This window comes from Pomacea canaliculata, linkage group LG5 (assembly GCF_003073045.1).
Source record: "Pomacea canaliculata isolate SZHN2017 linkage group LG5, ASM307304v1, whole genome shotgun sequence".
NCBI lineage: Eukaryota > Metazoa > Mollusca > Gastropoda > Architaenioglossa > Ampullariidae > Pomacea > Pomacea canaliculata.
Genome location: NC_037594.1, coordinates 15,630,723 through 15,650,223, shown reverse-complemented (window position 1 = coordinate 15,650,223; position 19,501 = coordinate 15,630,723). Strand labels below are relative to the sequence as shown.

General features: G+C 43.5%; 1 long non-coding RNA gene across 1 annotated transcript; it reads left to right on the top strand.

The window, feature by feature from the left end:
* Positions 1-497: 497 nt before the first annotated feature.
* LOC112563799 lies at positions 498-16,542 on the top strand. Its single transcript, XR_003099128.1, has 4 exons — positions 498-1,004; positions 3,508-3,842; positions 4,466-5,265; positions 16,288-16,542. It is a non-coding gene; the product is annotated as an uncharacterized LOC112563799 (long non-coding RNA).
* Positions 16,543-19,501: the final 2,959 nt, after the last annotated feature.

Sequence of the window (19,501 nt, the reverse complement as noted above, 5' to 3'; positions counted from 1 at the left end):
AAGTCTGTACTACGAAAGCATCGTTAAGACATGTTCTTTATGCAATGTCCCTGACAAATAAATTCTTCTCATCTTACTATAAAAGTAGATTGATAAAGGTCAGTTGAGAAAAAGATGCTCGAGCAATAAATACGCTCACAAACAAAAATACATTTTATAATTCACTGCCAGTTCAACCACTATACACCTTTATACCTTTATCTTAACCTTTAGAGAGCAAGAAAGAAACAAAGAAACAAAAAACAGGAAAGAAAACAAAGCAGCCTTGATACATTGTGTGAAAACAAACGAAGTGACGGTGCTGTGGTCTGCGTTGCTGGTGCTGCTGGTGATGGTGCTCCTGTAGAGCGGCGACGACTGGCATCGTGGAGAACTTGATTGCTGCTACAGTACCATCTTGGACTCGCATGGCTAACTGTACTTACTTGTGGAAAGTGAGCGCGCGCGACATTGTGTATGTGTGTCCGAGCGTGTGTATGCCCTAATGTGTGTCTGTGTGTGTGTGACTGTGTCCGCGCGTGTCTATGCCGCTAATGTATGTCTGTGTGTGTGTGACTGTGTCCGCGCGTGTCTATGCCGCTAACAAGGCGCACAGGCCTCTCATCGCCTCGTCCACAGCTCGGAGCGTTGCCGCGCGTGCTGCGGCTCGACCTGCGCAGCGCTGTTTGCTGCCGGACCTGCTGTACAGCACCGCCGGCCAGTGGAGGGCACGTGCACGCCACTCTGTTGTGGAAGACTGGAGGTGGCGAGGCCAGCCCGGCAACCACTACACAACTAACCCAGTCATGTGCGCGCCGCGTCTGTCGTGCTGCAGGCCACACACAAGCTTCACATGCAGCACCACCACAACCACCACCAGCAGCAGCAGCAACATCGTCACTTCTTTTCTCGGCGAGAAACCGTGACGTGCGGCCTGGGCTGGTGACAACTTGGATGTGACCGAGGCAATAGTTTGACTTTGTTCCCCAGTGTCCACTTCACAAGTTTCTAGATGATAAGAACCTGTAAGTATGATGACTGTGAGATTTGTTTAGAGGAAAAAGATGATGTGCCGAAAGGAGAAATTTAGCGAAGGTTGACAGCCTGTATGTTTGTGACAGGATGCTTGGACTTCCCACCAGGTGTCGCAATGTCCGTATGAGTGTCAAAGCGACAGTTGCAAACCAGGTTTTGACTTTTTTCTCTTGTTATTTCGATGTGGCTGGAAGTTAGCATGTATTAATTCATCTTTCGCCTGGCTGACGAGTTGCACGGACTGATGGAATATTTGACAGAAAACATTTAACTTGTGGTATTTACACTGCCTTCTGACAGCAACATCGATTTTTTCCCCTCATATCGAAACATTTTCCTTTTTATTCTTCCTTGTCTTTTCATTTCATGTTGTTTTGTTTTATTTTCCTAAAACTATAATCTCCGTAGATGTTTTTCCTGATGTTGTTTATTTACGAAAAGCAGTAGTTTTAGAAATAGGTTATCTGTTGTTACATCAGTCTACATGTAGGTATTTGTTTCTCTTTAGTTAAACTTTGATTCGATCTTAGCTTCATTTGATGACCTGCACTCACTACTGCTTCTTTTCCACCGAGGCGACATTTACCTTGTTTTGTCATGCAAGTAGATGTGATGTAAGTGTGGGACTGAACGCCAAGAAAAGCAATTTTACTTCGAGCATCAGTTAGAAGATGATCGTGAGATTCGATTGCTGTTGCGAGGAGGCTGCTTACAACCCGCGCTCACTACCAGAAGCAGATGGCGGATAAATCAGCATGAGCGAGTAGGCACAACACGGAGAGAGAGCAGACAAGGATGGAAATGGAATGAAAAGGAGCCTTGACAACAGAGATTGTGGACTGAGTCATCTGTCGATTTTAGACGAGCACTTAATGATGCGTGTCCATGCAGGCTGCAATCGGCTCCGCAGTTAGCGCCCAACCCCTCCTTCCACGGACTCCTTCATCCTCCCCCACTCGTCCCTTCCATCCTTGGGAGGATTATTTCTGAAGGCAAAAATGTTTGTCTTTTTTCAATATTTCACGCGAAATAACGAATTTCCAACACCCACTCACCCCCGTCAGTATTTTAAGTTACGGTACATTTGATGATAGCTTGTTGATTTGTTGTCTTTTCTCCCCCACACCTGGCGTGAAGCCGGTTTCAAACTCCAGATGTTCAGGTAATAATACACATTTCATTTAACACCCGGCTGTTGCTGCTGATGGGTATGATGATGATGAGTGGCTGTTTGTGATGGTGGGCGAGGTGGTGTGATGATATTGGCGATGACGGTGTTGTGATGATTCGTCCTTTCGGCTATTTCCTTTTTTTCCCTTCAAATACCGCCATTTCCTTCATTCCGTCTACAGAATGTCACGGTGATGACAAGCAACAGCCACAGCAGTCATCCTACTCAAGTCTGGAATAACAAGAAAGGAAATAAAAACACACTGAAATAATAGAGAACTGTGGAAAAGGAAGTGTTGGCCACCCCGGGTGGCGCCGACACGCCTGGCCACGCTCTGTGTGCGCACGTGGTTCGTGATGGCGTTGAACAACGACGACACTGCTTGCTCGCTTGTCTCTCTGCTTTTTGTTGAACTTTCTATTGATTCAGGTGTCGCTTTACAACCTGTCCATGAGAAGCCCCTGACAGTGATCGCTTGAAAAACTGCATCCTCTCTCACTTTGTCTTCGCAAAGTTCGATTTCTGTTACATAAGACAATTCTAAGCTGAATTATCTGCTTTTGTTCTTTTTAATTGTGCTGCAACTTCTTCATTTTGTCGGTTGTATTTTATTCTGAATTTTTCTCTACTTGCACTTTTACATCTTTTGCGTCGATCTTGACATGAAATATTCTGTTGTGTTTGCGGTAATACAGATGAATGATTGAGATGATGCTGGTCTTTCTAAAGGCCATGAACTAGATTTTTAAAGTCTTTTTACTACTTGTATACCAATACCTGGCAAAGGACTGGATGAAGTTGTAGACATTTAGTAAGTCAAGCGTGATATATTTACATTACCTGTGGATAAAACAACAGACCCCAGAGACAAGGAAGGTAAATGATGTTCTGTTTCCAAGCCAACAACTAAGGATATACCTTTGCAAAGCAGAAGTCTCTGGGGATCCCATGGAGACAAATAACAAACCCCCGACCGATTTTAAAATGAAACTTTGTTTTGTTGACGTAGTTTGACTTTTTTTCTCTGCTCTAGTTTCCACCGTTGCCGCCCACCTTTACCTTTCACCGATCCAGCACGAGACTGTTAGCTGGAAAGTAGAGTAGAAGATGGCAGACACACCCAGGCATCAGTGGGGTGCTCTTTTTTCAGCTTTCCCCCCTTTTTTTCTGCGTGGAGGACGTTGATAGCATTCTTTACTTGCTCCTTCGATTAGCTGCTATGGCCGAACAATACCACACGTCCATTTGCAACTTGTGCTGTTAACAAACAGTCCAGACGGTCTCTCGTGCGGCCTAATGTAAATATTTCTTTGACCTTTCAGGAGATTTTGCGAGCCACGAAAGACGCTTGCGGTGAGGAGGACAAACTTTCGCCATTCGCACCCACATTTACAGGAGCGGACTCGAACATCTTGCTGCATTTGTGCTTAATTTTCCCATGTTCGATTTTCCCTAACCCTGGATATTCCTCGACATCGCAACTGGAATATGCCAAGGGCACTCGAACCCCGCTGCATCAGTGATGAGCACGGCTGTCCGCACGGGAGGAGAGGAGACAACCAGTGCATCACTTAGGGGTAGGGAGGGGAGGAGAATACAGAAGGGGGCACTCACCCGCTCTTTCGACGTTGAGGAGGAACCGGGACAACCTAACCAGGTGAGAGTCTATGACACACACACACATACGAATTAAAAGCAAAACATAAAGACGATATAAGATCATTAAACAATTTCTTTATATAATAAACTCGTGAAACTCATGGGTTTAAAAACGTTAAGAAATTAAAGCTCATGATTTCTTTTCTTTTTTCAATGATTTATTCACACATATCTATAATTTATATGTTATAAATATATGTGTAGACAGCACTTTCCAAACATATTCAACCATAACTTAACAATAATTGATAGACAAAAAGTAATATATATATATGTCACCTGTTCATGTATTCTTCCAGTCTACCGTATGTACGGCAAAAATAAGAGGACAGAGGTAAAGCAAGAAAGAAGAAAAGAAATAATTAGAGAGTGAATGGAGCGATGTACCTAGTGTATATGATAACATGCAGCTCAGTTCTCAGCATCATAAGGTTTACACATGAGGTCACATACATCTAGGATGCTTTTTTTGTAGAACTAAGCTTACACTTTTCAATATAACTGATATTCTTAAAATAAAAAAAAGAAAGGAAGGGAAGAAGGAATAAAGGCATACAAATATATTTGGGATGTGAGTGATGGGTCATATTGAAACCTAATTTTCAACGCTTTCTGTCCCAGACGTGACCTGGAGCTTGACCCTGAACGCGACCGCACGCTTGGCTCTGAGGCGGAGAGTGGCAGCTAGCATCTCGTTCCCCCCTGGTCCCCCCACTGCACGGTCGGGTGGTAGTCAAGGTCGGGTTTGTGCACCCTGCAGGCGTCAACGTGCACCCCGCTGTGTTTGCTTCGTCCACAGAAGCTCGCGTGCATTCCACACGCGCCTCGCTCGCCATCGCCCGCATCAGTCTCGTGTGACTGCCCCGAGATTCCCCGCGAGACTTTCCACAAACTTACTCTTCTCCTGCTGCATGTATCGCCGCATCTGGAAGACGTGACTACGGCAGCACAGTCGTCCCCCGAGCCACGGGTATGCCGGGTATGCCGGGTGCACTGCTACAGTTTCTTGTGACCGAGCGCACGAAATGTTGGTCAACCAACCATCAAGCACCAAGACTTTGATTATTCACGATCCTCGCGGTCTTCGAGACTCGATTCTGCTTCAGGTTCTGCTGGGAGGTTCCGTGGTGAGTCCGTGTGGTCTGCTCGACTATTAGCTTTCAAACCAACTTGACATGATCGATGGTCGGGCGTGAAAAACAAACGCCACTGATAAGACTTACATAGAAAACGGAAACTTGCTTCGTGCCACAGTCTTGTCGTCGCTGAAGTAATTGAATAATCTCACTGGAGGCTGGAAAGTTCTAGAACAAGTGACAAGAGCTGAAAGGTTCACAGCGTACCGAAGCTTTGGATGCTAATTTACACTACATCTTTCACTGGATGGGTGACCTTTGTGCTGACCTGCAGTGTCCGTCATTGTAAGTAAAATTCCTATTTCAGTTTTCTTTATCATAAATCATCTGTTCGTTAAGTGTTGCATATGTTTGCGGTGATTGCTTGCACGTTTTTTTCAGTTTCGGGAAGTAGTGGGACGAAAACAGAGGAGGGGGACTGCAAGTAAATATGGAATTAGAACACACACACTCTGTCTCTCGCACACACACACCGTGCGATGAGTAAACATTGTGCAGAGAAAACAACAATAAGCAAGTCGCACGCATGATCAGAAGCACGTAACCTACTGGTACAGACATAAATGGATGGATGGATCGGGTTTGTCTATGTATCAGCTGGAACAACAGCTGTAATAATAGAAGATAAAGTCAAAGGCTTTGTAAAGTACATTGTATTGGGTGTTTGAACAACACCTGAATGAGATAGAATGAAAATAATAGCCTGGGTACAACAGGCAAAGTTGGTTCACTGAACCGTGAGTGGGTGTGTGCGTGGAAAAGGGGGCTAGGAGGGTGGAGGGTGCAGGCACAGAACAATGAATGAGAAGGAATGAGAAACTGTGGAACGGGGAGACGATGTGATATTTTATGCCGAACCAGTAACTGATATCCTCGTTGTGGCAAACACCTAACCATACCGAGAAAAAAAAAAAGGGCGAGCTAGAGCTTGAGAGAGAGAGGGAACAAAGAGAATAAGACGCGTACAGATTATTTGAACTTTCTTAAGACAGACACAACCATCAACAGAAGACAACATTGCTCAGAAAGGTTCCCAAGACGGTAACATTTAGAGATGGTGGCGGCTTTGTCTGGTGGCATTCCAACTGGCGACACAAGAGCAGCAAAACTTCCGCAGCTAAAAATGTCGTATGATCTGCTCCAGCAGCTCCTTTGAGCATCTCGTCGGTTGAAATTCTGCGGGGACAGAGCAACGGATGGTGTGACGGGTGCCAGGGATGTCATCCTCCGCCAGACTCATGGCTGCCAGGCCGGGGATGCGCTGGGCTGTGTGGAGGCTGCACGAGGCTTTGTAGGATTCCATCCACACATAAACGTGGTTGTAGGCCACGCTCACCCTTTCACATTTATGGCCATTGTCGCGGGTGGAAAAAAGACACAAACTCTCATGCAGCCCTGCTCCATGGTCTAGTTCAATCTTCGGGATCACAATGGAAAGAAAACACGGAGAACACACAAAACAAGAACAAACAAAGCAAGATCAACAGAAGGTGGAGGGATGGGGCAGCATGACGAATCGAGAGAGCAAATAAGCGAGAGAGAGATGGATAAAAATGAATGGAAATGTTGGATTGAATAGACTACTTCATGATCTGAGGCTATAACGATTCCTTGTCGTAGTTACCGGTGCTTGGGCGCTGATGGCATTAATGGCGATGTGTCTCGATGAAAGAAGTGTTCTTCCTGTTTCAGAACTGTCCGGTTCGCAGCTCAGTATTTCCTGATTACCGCTTGAAAATGGGCGTCGGTTCTTTCTCCCCCTAAAAATGTACAAAACTCTTGCAGGAAGAAACTATAATGTAATAATCACACTCGACGCTGATTAAAGTCAGTTGTTCTCACTTCTTTACAGACTTCAGCCTTAACTCTCGTAGGGAAGATTTTTAAACAATTTTTTTAAAGCGCTGCTCTCGACTGACATAATAATTATGTAGTCCATTGATCATTGTATTAGTAAATAAAGGTTCATCAATCTTGGTCTTTTTGTACACAGAGATTTACTCTTTCTGTCCAGCTATCTAGTGAAACCATCTTTTTTTTAATTAGGCATAGGTATTTCTGCAAAATACTGACAAATATATTTTCCTTTAACATTGTTTAATCAAAATCGGTGTTTAGTTCTTTCTTTGCCGGTGGAAAAGCTCATTCGATAGGTTGTTTGAACTCAAACCTCTCTCAAAGTACTCATAGAAAATCTTGTAATGGTAGGTATTAAAAACTGAGAATTTCGCAAATAAAACTGTTATTTTTTATGTTATATTTGTAGAAAGTTATTGGTTGGATTTGATTGCTATTTGCGGAATTTTACTGCAAAATACAGTCAACTAGTCTTCGCCAGAGACAGAAGGGTGGGGTGCGCAGAAGGTTAGCAAATTTTAAATAACAAGCACAACTCTCTGTCCAGGTCGAAGATCGAGCGACAGGTGGTAGCCGGGACCGCGAGGATAACTTTTTTTGCCTCCAGTAATAACGAAGTTCAAATGACGCACAGCGAAATCTGCGGCCTGCAGCAAAATCAATGTTAAAGCAGCGAATAGCAAACACGGAATTAAATTTAGTTTTCTGGCCTGAGCCCAATCGCCACCCTCAAAATTAATGTCAGTCTCCCATTATGGCGGGGCACCATCGATGTACGTCAGCACGGAGCTGGAGCCGCCGAGTCCTTCCACAGGTTCGCCTCCCCTTGGCCGATTGTCGTCCCACATTTTTAAACTTTTCTCACATATGGGATCTAAAATAATTGTACTTTTTTTCCCCTCCAGTACGTTTCTCTGGAAACGACCAGTTCTTGTTTATTTTTAAACTAGCGCAGGATGTTTTTTATTGGACAACGGCTGACATGCGCAAAGGCAGAAAGTCATTATGATTTAATTTCGTAAGTACGCTCTTAGAATACGTCGATAGGCTTGAAATGTTGACAGTTTTAATGCTGTGTGAGTGACATTTTAAAGTGGTATTCTGCCCGATAAATTAGATGGAAATAAAGTTTAAGAAGTTCAGTCTGAGCGACACTTGTAATAGAAAAGTAATGAATTTTTTATAAATTTTATTTTTATCGCGCTTAGCGAACAGCTAATCACGGATAGACAAGATCTGAATATTCTCGAAATTCTTTGCTAGTTCTGTATGAAGTGGAGCAATGGAAATGTAAAATAAAGTATTAGACAATTCTAAACTTGTTGAAAAGTACAAATGTGAAAATTGACTAATTTAGTCCCAGGTCTGACAGCGCATGTCCGTCTAGGATAGCTCTTCACAAGCACCGGAAGGAAAGGGAGGGACAATCATGGTACATGTACCACCAAGCCATTCCACTACACGTGTTTACTTTGTCTCACAATCCTCCGGCGGAACTCGATGTTTACCTGCGCACGCAGACGGTGACCGAGCAGGCCAATGACGTGGCCAACATGGCCGTGCCTCTTGTCATTCGTCGCGTGACTTCACATCCTGGCATTTCGTGCAAACGTCGTTGGCAACGGCCCCAGTGAGCGAACGGCGGGCCCCTTTTGACAACAGCGAGCGTTGCACTTGGTTTGTGGAAGGCATTTTCCACGCTTGCTGTTGCCGTTCATGCCATAATTGTTTCCACAAGCCGTCGTGCCACCGGGCCAATCGACAAACCTGCCACGCCAAGTGCAAGGGGTGCAGCTGCCGCCAGGCCTTGTTGTTTAGCTTCCTTCCTTCCGGGTTGAGAAAGATGGAGTCTTAAATGTTAGGTAGGTGAAAAGTTGTTTGTTTCGTTCTGCCTAAGTTGTCTTTCTTCGACGTCAGAACTGGCAGCTGGTTGTTTCGCTGAAAGAAAAGAAAAAAAAAAAATACGGAAAGTGAAAGAAGAAAAAAAGATGGTGGAGAAGAAAAGTCAACTATAAATAATAATCATTAATAATTTTTACTAATTAAATTGTAAAGTACATTTCACCGTGGGGAGACGTGCATGAAAGATGATTATGGATCAACAGTTACCCAAACAACAAAGAAAGGCCTGCTGACGAAAAAAGCAATCAGACAGAAAGTTAATTAAATTAATTGATCGTAAACCGTATCAAGCAAAGATTTTATACTTCGGTCTTTTAATACATTCCACATTACCTTCTTTGTGACAGACTAGGACAAAGAAATAATGAAGGGAGAGTTTTTCGCTTAATGCTTTTCCGTTATGTCAAGGTCATTTTGCACACGTCCTTCTATGCACGTCAGAGTGGTGTTAGCCAATCAGAACGACTGCTCGTTCCTAACGCGGGGTTACGAAAAAAAAAAAAAACCCCAAAAAACAAAAAGAAAAGAAACCACAAAAAACAGGCAGACATGCACACTCTTACCTTTCCTACCAATAAACTGCTCTTCTACAGCAAGAGTTCGTTGCCCGTGCCTTGAATGCCAAACACCTTATAAATGTGCTTTTAGCACGTCCCTGAAAATTGATTTCGCAGACGAAATAAACGCTTTAAAATTTTCCCGAAGCACCCTAGACAGGAAAGTCAGGTAGTGTGCCAAAGTTATAACCAGATAGCCTTCTTCAGGGTTAGGAAACCAAAAAAATAAAAGAAAAAAAGAAAAAAAAAAGCTCATTGATGACTGTTTTTTTTTTTGTAAATCCCACGTCGCTGACACTGCTGTGTTATGTGACATTAATGGTGTGGACACAGCGAAGTGAGAGGATACGCATGAAATTATCGTGTTGAGTGTATTTGTTGCGATGGTCTGATTATGACGAGAAAACTGACGGCGAGTAAAGATGTGAAAGAACAGAGGGAACAACAAAGACAGGAAAAAATCACACAGGATAGAAAGAGGAACAATAAATCTGACGCAAAAAAGAAATAAGTTCTGGTGGAAGAGGTTTGGATGCTATGAAAGTCGCAAAGTGAAGAGAAATGTAGCATCGTTGGAGATAACAAACAGAAACTATGCTGCAGCTAAAACACTCCTTCCGAACACGCCGGGTGTCTTTCGGTGTGCAACTTCTTTTCTTTGCTTACCGGAAGAGACATTTTTCAAAACAAGGAAGCGGAATGCTTCGCAGATTATTAAAGTCAGACATCATCCTCCAAAAACAGGCCGCCAATACAAGAAAGTTCCAAAGCACAATTTCTGAACTTTGGGGTGAAAAGGGGCATTCGATGAAAGTGGAAAGAAGTGGATAAAGGGGGAGCTTGCTTGCCAAAATTTTTCAAGAGAAATGAAGGCAACCAAACGAATCCTGGATGCCGAAGAACGAAGCTTGAGGGCGAGAGGGCATTAGATGACAGGGTTATGAAAGCATGCCGCATGCATCGTTGTGATGTTATAACAGATCCCTGTCCACAATCAACCCCAAAGCTGATTACATGAGACGGAGACAGGTGGACGAGTGTGGCACGGCGTTCGGAGAATCGTGGACGCCGAAGACATTTTTTAACACCCCGAAGCCAGAAAATTCAGCGGACTACTCCTCCATCCTTGCTGCCAGGATGTATCCTCCCTCCTTCCTCGTTCTCTGCCCCACATTTCATCGCCGACGTGAGGGACCCCGCCACCTTGTGACCTAACGGAATGTCGGAGGAGCTGGGTGTGCAGGAGTTAACGCCCGCTGCAAGTGGAGCTGGACGTCTGCGTCAGAAGAGAACGGCGTCTCCATGGAGGGATATCTGCATTGCATGTCATTGCATGAAGACTTTTCTGCCCTTCCTTTTTTTCCCTAAATCACGAAGGAAGCTAAAACGCCATCCATGGTAAGCGATGCTTTGCCAGACTAGAAGACATGCTCATTGGCAATTCCTTCCTTTCTTCGCATTCTGCTTTCTTTGTTCCTTTGCTTGCTTGTAGCTTTCAACGTCCAATTCTACATCAATCACTTTTTCCCGAGCTCTTGTTGTTTAGTCTTTTTCTTCTCTATTGTTTCTTCTTCTCTCTTGCTGAGTCCGTTGCCTTTTATATTTTACACAAATCTTCACTAAAATCTCTGACGGAAATGAGTACATACACCCTTATGTTTCCCACGTTTTATGGCTTGTTTATTTATATACCCGTGTTTTTTTCTCCCTCCTTCGATTTTTATCCTTATTTTTTAAAAATTTTCGCTGGGAAAAAAATGAAATAGCAGAGTCTGTTCTTTCAGCTGGTGTTCATATATAAAATCATGAAGATAAGCTGGTGCCGATAACGTCCAACTGTTGTATCCGCCGTGTGGGAGGTTGCAAGTGTTCTGTAATATGTTATTTCTCCCTCAAGTAAACATTTGACTTTGTAGACATTCTGGCATGATAGAGATCTTTGTGTACACTGTTTTGATGTGTTTTTCTTCCCGATTTTCATAACATGGCTAAAATAACAATGACTTGAAGACGAGAGAACATTTATCTCTACACGAAACTATCAAACTGAGCTTCTGGCCAGCTGTCGTACAGTTTTGATTGTCACATCAACAGCGGTGTGTGTGTGTGTTTGTTGGCATGCGTGCATGCTTGTATGTGTGTGTGTGCAGTTCAAAGTCATATACGTCATCATCGCTAAAGTTCTGGTTTAAGGTGAGGGTTGTAGATGGTAAGGGTTCGTTTTAGAGGAAGTTTTCAAAACTGTTCGCTGGGAAGCTGCAAAAATGTACTTAAAGATATTTTCTAGTTTTGAACTAAGACATCATTCCCAACATCCGGGAATGTTTCAAGATGTTCTGCAAATGTAGTTTTACAGTTTCCGGTTTGCTGGATTGACCTACATGTGTATGCATCTTTCTTTGAATGTTGCCAGAATTTTCTTCCTTTTAATACTCTTCACTGCGTAATGACAAAAATGCACATATTATTTTGTGGGATCATTCTTCCCATGCATGTGTGTGTGTCTGTGCAGGCATGCAAGTTTACACGTAGGTGTGTGCGTGCGTGGGTCGTCATAACAATTCTGAAGTAACAAGATGTTGGACACGAGGTTTGACGAGACGAGGGATTCTCCCTCTCCCCCATCATCCCACAGACCCCAACACATCCTCATGATTGAGTGTCACAAGACTGTTCGTCTGCGTTGTCTGCACTGTGGACGGACAACTCCTGTCCTGATGGAAGTTGAATGATTGGTGTTTCGCTTCCGCTTTGAGACTATTTGGACATACGTGACCGAGTGCCATGGAGTTCGCATGACTGCTTGGCACCACTGACTCGTGGACAGTTTTACGACCGAGTGCAGCAGGTCATTCTGGATAATGTGCCGCCGCAAATTTAATTTCTGATGAAATAGTTTTAGAATTGCACGCCAACATTAGTTTTTTCTTTTTTCTTTAAGAAAAATGTTGTCAGTGCGTTAAGTCAAGCTGTCGATGCGTAGCAGGACTTTAGGGGATCAAAGTGGAATCCGTGTAACGGAACGTTTTTAAGACAGGGGAATTGTCGGTTGTGGGCGATGTAAAGGTCTTAAGTGACAGGAAGATAAAACAATACAAAAATTTATTCCTAATATGATTTATTATATTCCGTCACGTAGTTTGTGCTGAACTTTTGAGTCTCGAACTTTCTAAACATTTCTTTTCAAATATGTGATATATTTAATCTACCAAACACGGTGAACAAATTACCAAGTGGGACAAAGACAAAACATTTGTGTTCTTTAGGTCCTGAGCATGATAGAGTTACAACCAGCAAGAGAAAGGAGAAAGAAGAGACTTTTGTTTCTGGGACGACAGCTGGAATGATCTGATAGTAGCATGATCTTACTGGCTGAGAAATGTTGGACATCCTCCATGATTCTCTGTCTCTGTCATAGTAACACACACACCTGGCAACGCCTCTTTGTTGCAGTACTGTCTCTCTTATACAGAGGAACAAATCCTTCATGTCTTCCTTGCTGCTGTACACGTCTATATCATCGATCTAATCCTTCATCTAGGACGGTTCTGGCTTTGATGATGAGGACATAATTGCCGGCGCTGTTTCGTTTTTTTTATATATATGTAGCTTGGAAGGCGGGGGTGAAGAAAGAGTACATAGTACTTGGCGTAAGCTTAAGTCTTTCAGCAAACGTCTGTGATGGTCGCCAGCGTTTCCTTGCACGAAGCAGCCCGTGCATTGATCTGGAACTCATAAAACAGTGCTGATTTACACCTGGGAGCCTGCTGGCTGTGCAAGAAGGATAGAGGGCACGTTTCTGGGCCGGCGAAGCAGAATTAGGACATGGTAGTCAGGATGTTTTGCAGGCTGGAGCTGCAGCCGGAGCCTGGATGGTGCTGAGGGCGGGAGGGACTATGGCCGTCATTTAGTAAAGCTGTGGGTCTTAGTATCCAGCGCCCGGTGCTGCTCTCCAGGAGCAGACGATAGGTTGCCTCAGCACGTAGTCGGATCCTTTTACCACCCTGATCCTAGTTCGCAATTATGATCGATCCGGAGGTTGGGGAACTGGCATTCTTCCTACTTAAGACACAAAACAGGGATTGATGTTGATCGTTTGATCGTCCTGAACCGGTAGGAATCATGAGATTAAGATAAGCTTTGGTGAAACATGTTCTTGTGCTTGTGTCACCGCAGCGGCGAGGATGGAGGAGCAGAGTGCTACCCTCTGACAACTGTTTGTGGAGCAGCTCCTCTTAGCTCTCACCCAGCCCACCTGACATGGTGCACACATACTAGTGGGCAAGTGTAGACATAGAAGATGAGTTCCTCTCATTGCCTTAATTTGCACAGAGTACCAAGAACGATCGCAAAAAGACGCTGAAAAATGACCATAAGAAGACAGATTGATAGATGGAAAGAGAGACAAAAAAGAAGGAAACAAAGAAGAAAGCAAAGAGATGATGAATATTCGGGACGATTATAAGAAGAAACCTCAATAGATCATAACATTTTGATTTTTTTGTGCCGCGCAGGGTCGGCAATGCGCAACTCACAAATAAACAGAGATTCCGGGGTGGGAAGAGGAGAGGATGCTTTCCTCCACCACTCAGTATTCTCTTAGCTGTCTCACGTTTCTTGATTGTTTAAAGAGAAAGACTAAAATCTATAAAGGAACCTGTAAGTTAAATGACCACACACACAGTCGGAGACAAACGGACAAAGTATCTTGGAAAAAAATCGGAAATAGGAAGGACTAGCAACATAAACAAAACTACAAGCTGGTCAAGGACTTCTGTAGCGAGGTACCTAGAGCTACTAACCCTGAGGTCAGAAAGACGAGCTGCTGACTCACTAACATACAACCTGCCCTTACAAATGTCATCGTGCAAGGAAGTGGCGCTGCTCTGTGCCGCCATGTTGCCGTCGGCGTTGGCTGAGTCCAGAGGAGAAATGTCACCGCCAGAGCGGCCTTCGATTTCTGCTGCTGACACAAAGAAAGTTTAACTTTCGAAAAAATGTCGATGATTATTAATAGCTTTCTAAAAAAGATTGGAAAGGAAATATTTACTCTGAGAATTACATGACGTGCATGATGATGACGACGACGACGATTATAACTAATTAAACAAAAAGAAGACCTCATATCACAATTTAATGGAAATGTGCTAACTCCTTCCTTTATTGTCGGGCTGATCAGAGTCAACAATACAAAACTTTCGACGCTTAAAAGATGGGGATTAAGGAAGATCCTCCACACCAGTCGAACAGAATAGAGATGCTCATGAATATGCAGCAAGAATCACACAAGCGATGCGAGACGCACACAGAAGCATGAAGGGCACAGGTCATGCATAGCTGGGGTCAGCAGGGCAAGAAGCATCCTGGCGTCACACACTGCGATCACACAGCTTGAACATCCTTGCGTGGCTATCAATAATTAATAAATTAACTTTCTATAACTCCTTGTCTTTTTTTTTTCTTCCTCTCTTTCTCTGCTTTGTTTCGTTATTTTCTTCGTTTATTTCTGTTAGTCGTTGTATTTTTCTTCCTACATTTCTGCCTTTTTTTTTCTTCTATTCTGCTTTTGTCTGTTCTTTCTTTCTCTGTTTATTTCTGTCCTTTTTGTGTTTGATTCTAAGTCTTTTGTTGTTGTTGTACAATATCAAGAACGAGGCTGATTTATAGACGTCAGAGCAGCAAACAAAGTCATCACATTGTCTCTAGCGAGGGGAGAGTATACCGGAAGTAAGGAGCTTGCCCCTCAAGGGGTGAGTTGTCTCTTGTTGCCACGAAACACTCGGTGGTGCAAGCAGGAGGAGGGAAGCTTCGTCCCTCCCACCGCTGGTCGATAGAGACAAGCGGAGATGTGCTGTAATAAATTTGCTATTTTCTGGACAATTGGCTCGGTTCGCCAAGCGGGCGTCTCAAAACTTCTTTGGAGTAATGACTGAAAGAATGTTTCACTCGACTGTGTCCTAATGCGACCCTCCCGATGACTGGGGACCCAAGTCCCATCACGCTTAGTAATCACTAGGCTTGCTACGACCACACGCGCGTTCGCCCGTGCATGTAGGTTTAATTGCAAATAGACAAACAACAGCACACGCGCAGACAAACAAGAGGAGACAAATGGGAGATGGGGTGAAGGTTTGAGGGTAGAGGCGTGTGTAGCTAAGAGATGAGAGAAAAAGAGATTAGGGGAGGGATTGAGAATAGGAGGGAGAACGAAGAATGATATTGATGTTATTCGAATGAAAAACCCTGGCATCTGATATTTGTTATGGGCGTCAGAAGCCCCTAGGGGCATTGAGAACACGTGACCAGTTTGTCAAAGGATTAGCAGCAAATGTTGCCACAAAGACGGCGCTACGCAATTAAAGAATTCCAAACACGACATTGCAGCTGGAACCTTTATTTACTGTGAATAATGTAACAATAGAAACTATTAGACTACTGGTAAACTACAATACTGAGTAATCACATTGATAGAAGTTGTAGAGCACATGTCTCCATGTGGCGGCAGCTGAAGGCGCGGTACAGGACATACTGTCAACAAGCTAATACATGTCATCAAACGGAAACACATGTCGTCAAACGGACATGTAGAACAGATGAAAGCTCGATATTTCAATTAGAACTTTTGTTAGAAAGTGGAAGCTTACAGAATTTACTGGAGAAGATCGTCGTTATGTATGGGTCCTTATGTCCTGATGTCCCTCGGTAGCACTTCTACGACACGCATGAGCGAGCAAACAAACACTTTTTTCCGAAATTTTTCATCTGCCCTGTCGCAATAAAGATCTAGTGTCTAGTATCTTCAAAACATAGCTAAGGAATCTTTTCAAAACAATGTTTTAAATAATTAAAAACTGATTAGCTTTTGTGCTAGCCACACTGCTCTCAAGAGTCGTTCTGAATATTTATGATGTTTTCAAGAGGCTTTAGAGGTCTGGTGACAGATGTGCCGCGCCCTCATTAGCATTGTGTCCCCTGTGCACCTGTGTTGCAGCGGAAGTGCTGCAGCCTACCGTCATGCTGAATGAGTACCGTTATTCCTGGCAACGATCGATGTTGGAAGGTCTGCTTTCGTTTCTCATCCAACCCCGGGTGATACGTGGACCAGTCACGTGCAGGCAACGCACACGAAAGCCCGTATGTCTATGCACACAGACGCGCTGCAGACGGAAGGAGTGTATATGCGGATGAAGGAATGTGAGAAGCATCAGTCTAAAAAAAGGAACATAAGTAACTGGTCGCATCTTAATTCTTCTTAGTTTTACTGGAAGAATTTAACCAGAAGCTATTTAAACATAATCTCCTTAGAACTAACGTTTCAATTCTGGACTAGATATCCGTTTGTTGATTAAAACTCTTTGTTTTTCTTTTTGTTACCTCTTTGTCTCCACTGTTTTTTTATACTTCATCCACATCGTTGCCCATCTTTCTATTCCTTTATGGCAGAAGTGTAAGGAACGTCCGAAATCGTTTGCCAAGGCAACCGCAGGTTTCAGTAAATCTAAGTCTTTTTTCATAGCAACTCAAATGTATACTAGAAATGTAATAGTAATAACGGAGGATGAGCATAGAAAGTCCATTACAAGATGAACAGGGCAGATGACGGGACAAACACGCATGCATCTTGTCGGCTGCCCGCGACAATTTTGAGGAATAACATATGCACTTGACCTTTACCCCAAGCGAGGGTAGACCATTTCTGGTTTGACGTCTGCTGTTGATAAGCGTAGCATTCTGCGAACATATCAACTCACGCAATAAATGTGTAGCATCGTGTGCAGACACTTTGCAAATGTCATCAACTCCTCCATCAGGAAGTGTGTTCTAATAAGCTACTTTCACTTCACGGCCACAAACAGAAAATTGTGCAATGGCAAAAATATTTTATTACTCTGTCTTCTCATATTATAAACACATATTTTATAGACTCCAAACAGTTGTTTCGTTATGCTTTTCATGGTGACTCAGAGGACAGTCGGTGCCAGGCAGGCTGGATTGTACAGGTTGTAAAAGTGTTAAGACACTGTGGCGAAACTACAGTTTGACCAAACAGATCAGGCTAATTTTTAAGTAGGTAACTTAGTATGTCCCATGAATGTAGTTATAAACATTAAAATGACCCTTGAAGGAAAAAAAGGTTCCCCATCCCACACGTGTGACCTAGTTTGAGCCCATGGTCCTCCATGAGTGTGATTGTGCGCTGTATAAATTGCGCATCGTTAATATTTGATGTTTTCAAAGGTTACACCGTGCCATAAAAGTTAGGAGGAAAAAAACTGAGAAGGAAAGAGGATCAGATAGAAAGAAGTGCTTACGAGCATAAGCTTCTGCACAGAGAGAGAAGAAATACAAGAAAGATATCCAGGAAAGATGATGTCGGCTAAAAGGCCCCTGAGGACGCTACAGTCGAGAAGGTTACACAAGAAAACCCAACAAGAAAACAAACAAAACAAATGCGGGTGTTAACATCCATGTACATTGCCATCCCACGTCCATCTCTTAGATTTGAAGGTCAATTGGTTTCCCCACCCTTCATCCATCCACCTATTTCACCCACCCTACATGAAGTGGAAGACCGGAGCCATGCTGGTGCTCTTTGAGAACTGAGAAACTGAGGTGCAAGTGCGAAGTGACTCGAAGCAGAGGATGTTTGTCCTATCTTTCTTCCTCTTCCTGTCTCCCTCTCCTGTTTGTTCTGCTGTTTCTCGGTTCCAGTGGTTGTGTCAGAGCCGGGTGGTGCTGGCCGGGTCGCCACGCTGGATAATTCATGGAGCGCTACAGGAGAGTCCATCACATCAAAGACATTTAATCCGACGGGGGCAGAGAGGGCGGGGTCCTGTGGAGGTCCTTGGGGTCGTCGGGGTCCTTTGAGTCTCCGGATCAGTGTCCTTCAGCACGACAGACCTGATGCCCGTGCTGCTGTACTCAAAAAGAACTTGAAAAGGCGGGGGTCAGTGCATGACAAAGTGATCATTGATTAGTACTCGTGACAGCGACAAGCTTTTGCTTGCGAATAAAAGGAACGAAAAAAGAAAAAAAAGAAAATAGAAAGAAGAAATAAGTATTAGACGCCTAGCGATTTACTATTGCGGTCCTTTTTATGTTGACGATACTTGTAAAAAATATTCTTTGGGGATATTGCATACCACTAACCGACTGACCCTCTTCAACAGCAAAAGACAATAAATAAATAAATATTATTATCATGCATCCACTGACAGAAGATGAAAGTAACAAAGCATCTACTCATCCCCTAAACAAACTTATGATATCAATCTGCCACTAATTTATTAAACGGCAGGTATCTCAGAAGATAAAAACTTGAAAGAAACATAATAAGGGTTGCATTTCTAGATTTTTGTTGCGTAGACAAGCGTTTGCCAAGTCGTTCTCTGCAATCTTTGTCTGTAAGATATTGGCTTACTTGGCGGCTTCTGAACAAAGTCCATCTCTCACAACATAAGACATGTCACGTGACACGGTCTGGCAGCTGCCCGTGAACACGCAGTCCATGCAATGCAGGAAGAATAGCTGTTTGAGAACCTTCCAGAAGCCGTCGTCTCACTTCCGCTCTAAGAATAGCATCCTCAACGAGGCGTGAGAAGGAGAGTATTGTTTGGAGTTAGTGACCCTTGTCGAAGCGGCTGGGAGGTGCCACGATAGGCGCCTGGGGTAATTGGCCTCCCAGATGTTATCGGTTGATACACGTGTAGGGGCGATGAAAACCGCCTTTGACGAGACTGGATCATTTCTCTTGAACCGTGGGAACCTCAGCCTCGCTTTCAAGCAAGCGTTGTTTCGTTCGTTTGTTTGTGTTTTGTTCCGAGCTTGATTTTCTCTTTCAGTTATCTGTGTTTTCGTAAACCGTCTGATATTTTCTATCAGCAAAGTTTATCTGTAAGTTTGGAGACTACGAACTATAACTGAAGTACAAGTAAATAAATAGGCAGGAAATTGTAAGTGGTTCATCGTGTCTAAAGTATGGAACGTGAAACTGGACTCCCTGTACAGTATGAAAGATATTTTGCTGTGAATGTCAAGCTCAAAGTGTCCTGAGTAATGGATGAAGCAGCACAAGCATCAAAGGAATGAAACTGTATGACAGTAAAATTCGAAGAAACTCTGTATCAACTGTTTGACATTGCTGCCTGCCTATGTGAGGTTCTTGGTGCATGCAAATGCGACAGAGACATGAAATCATTGTTTCT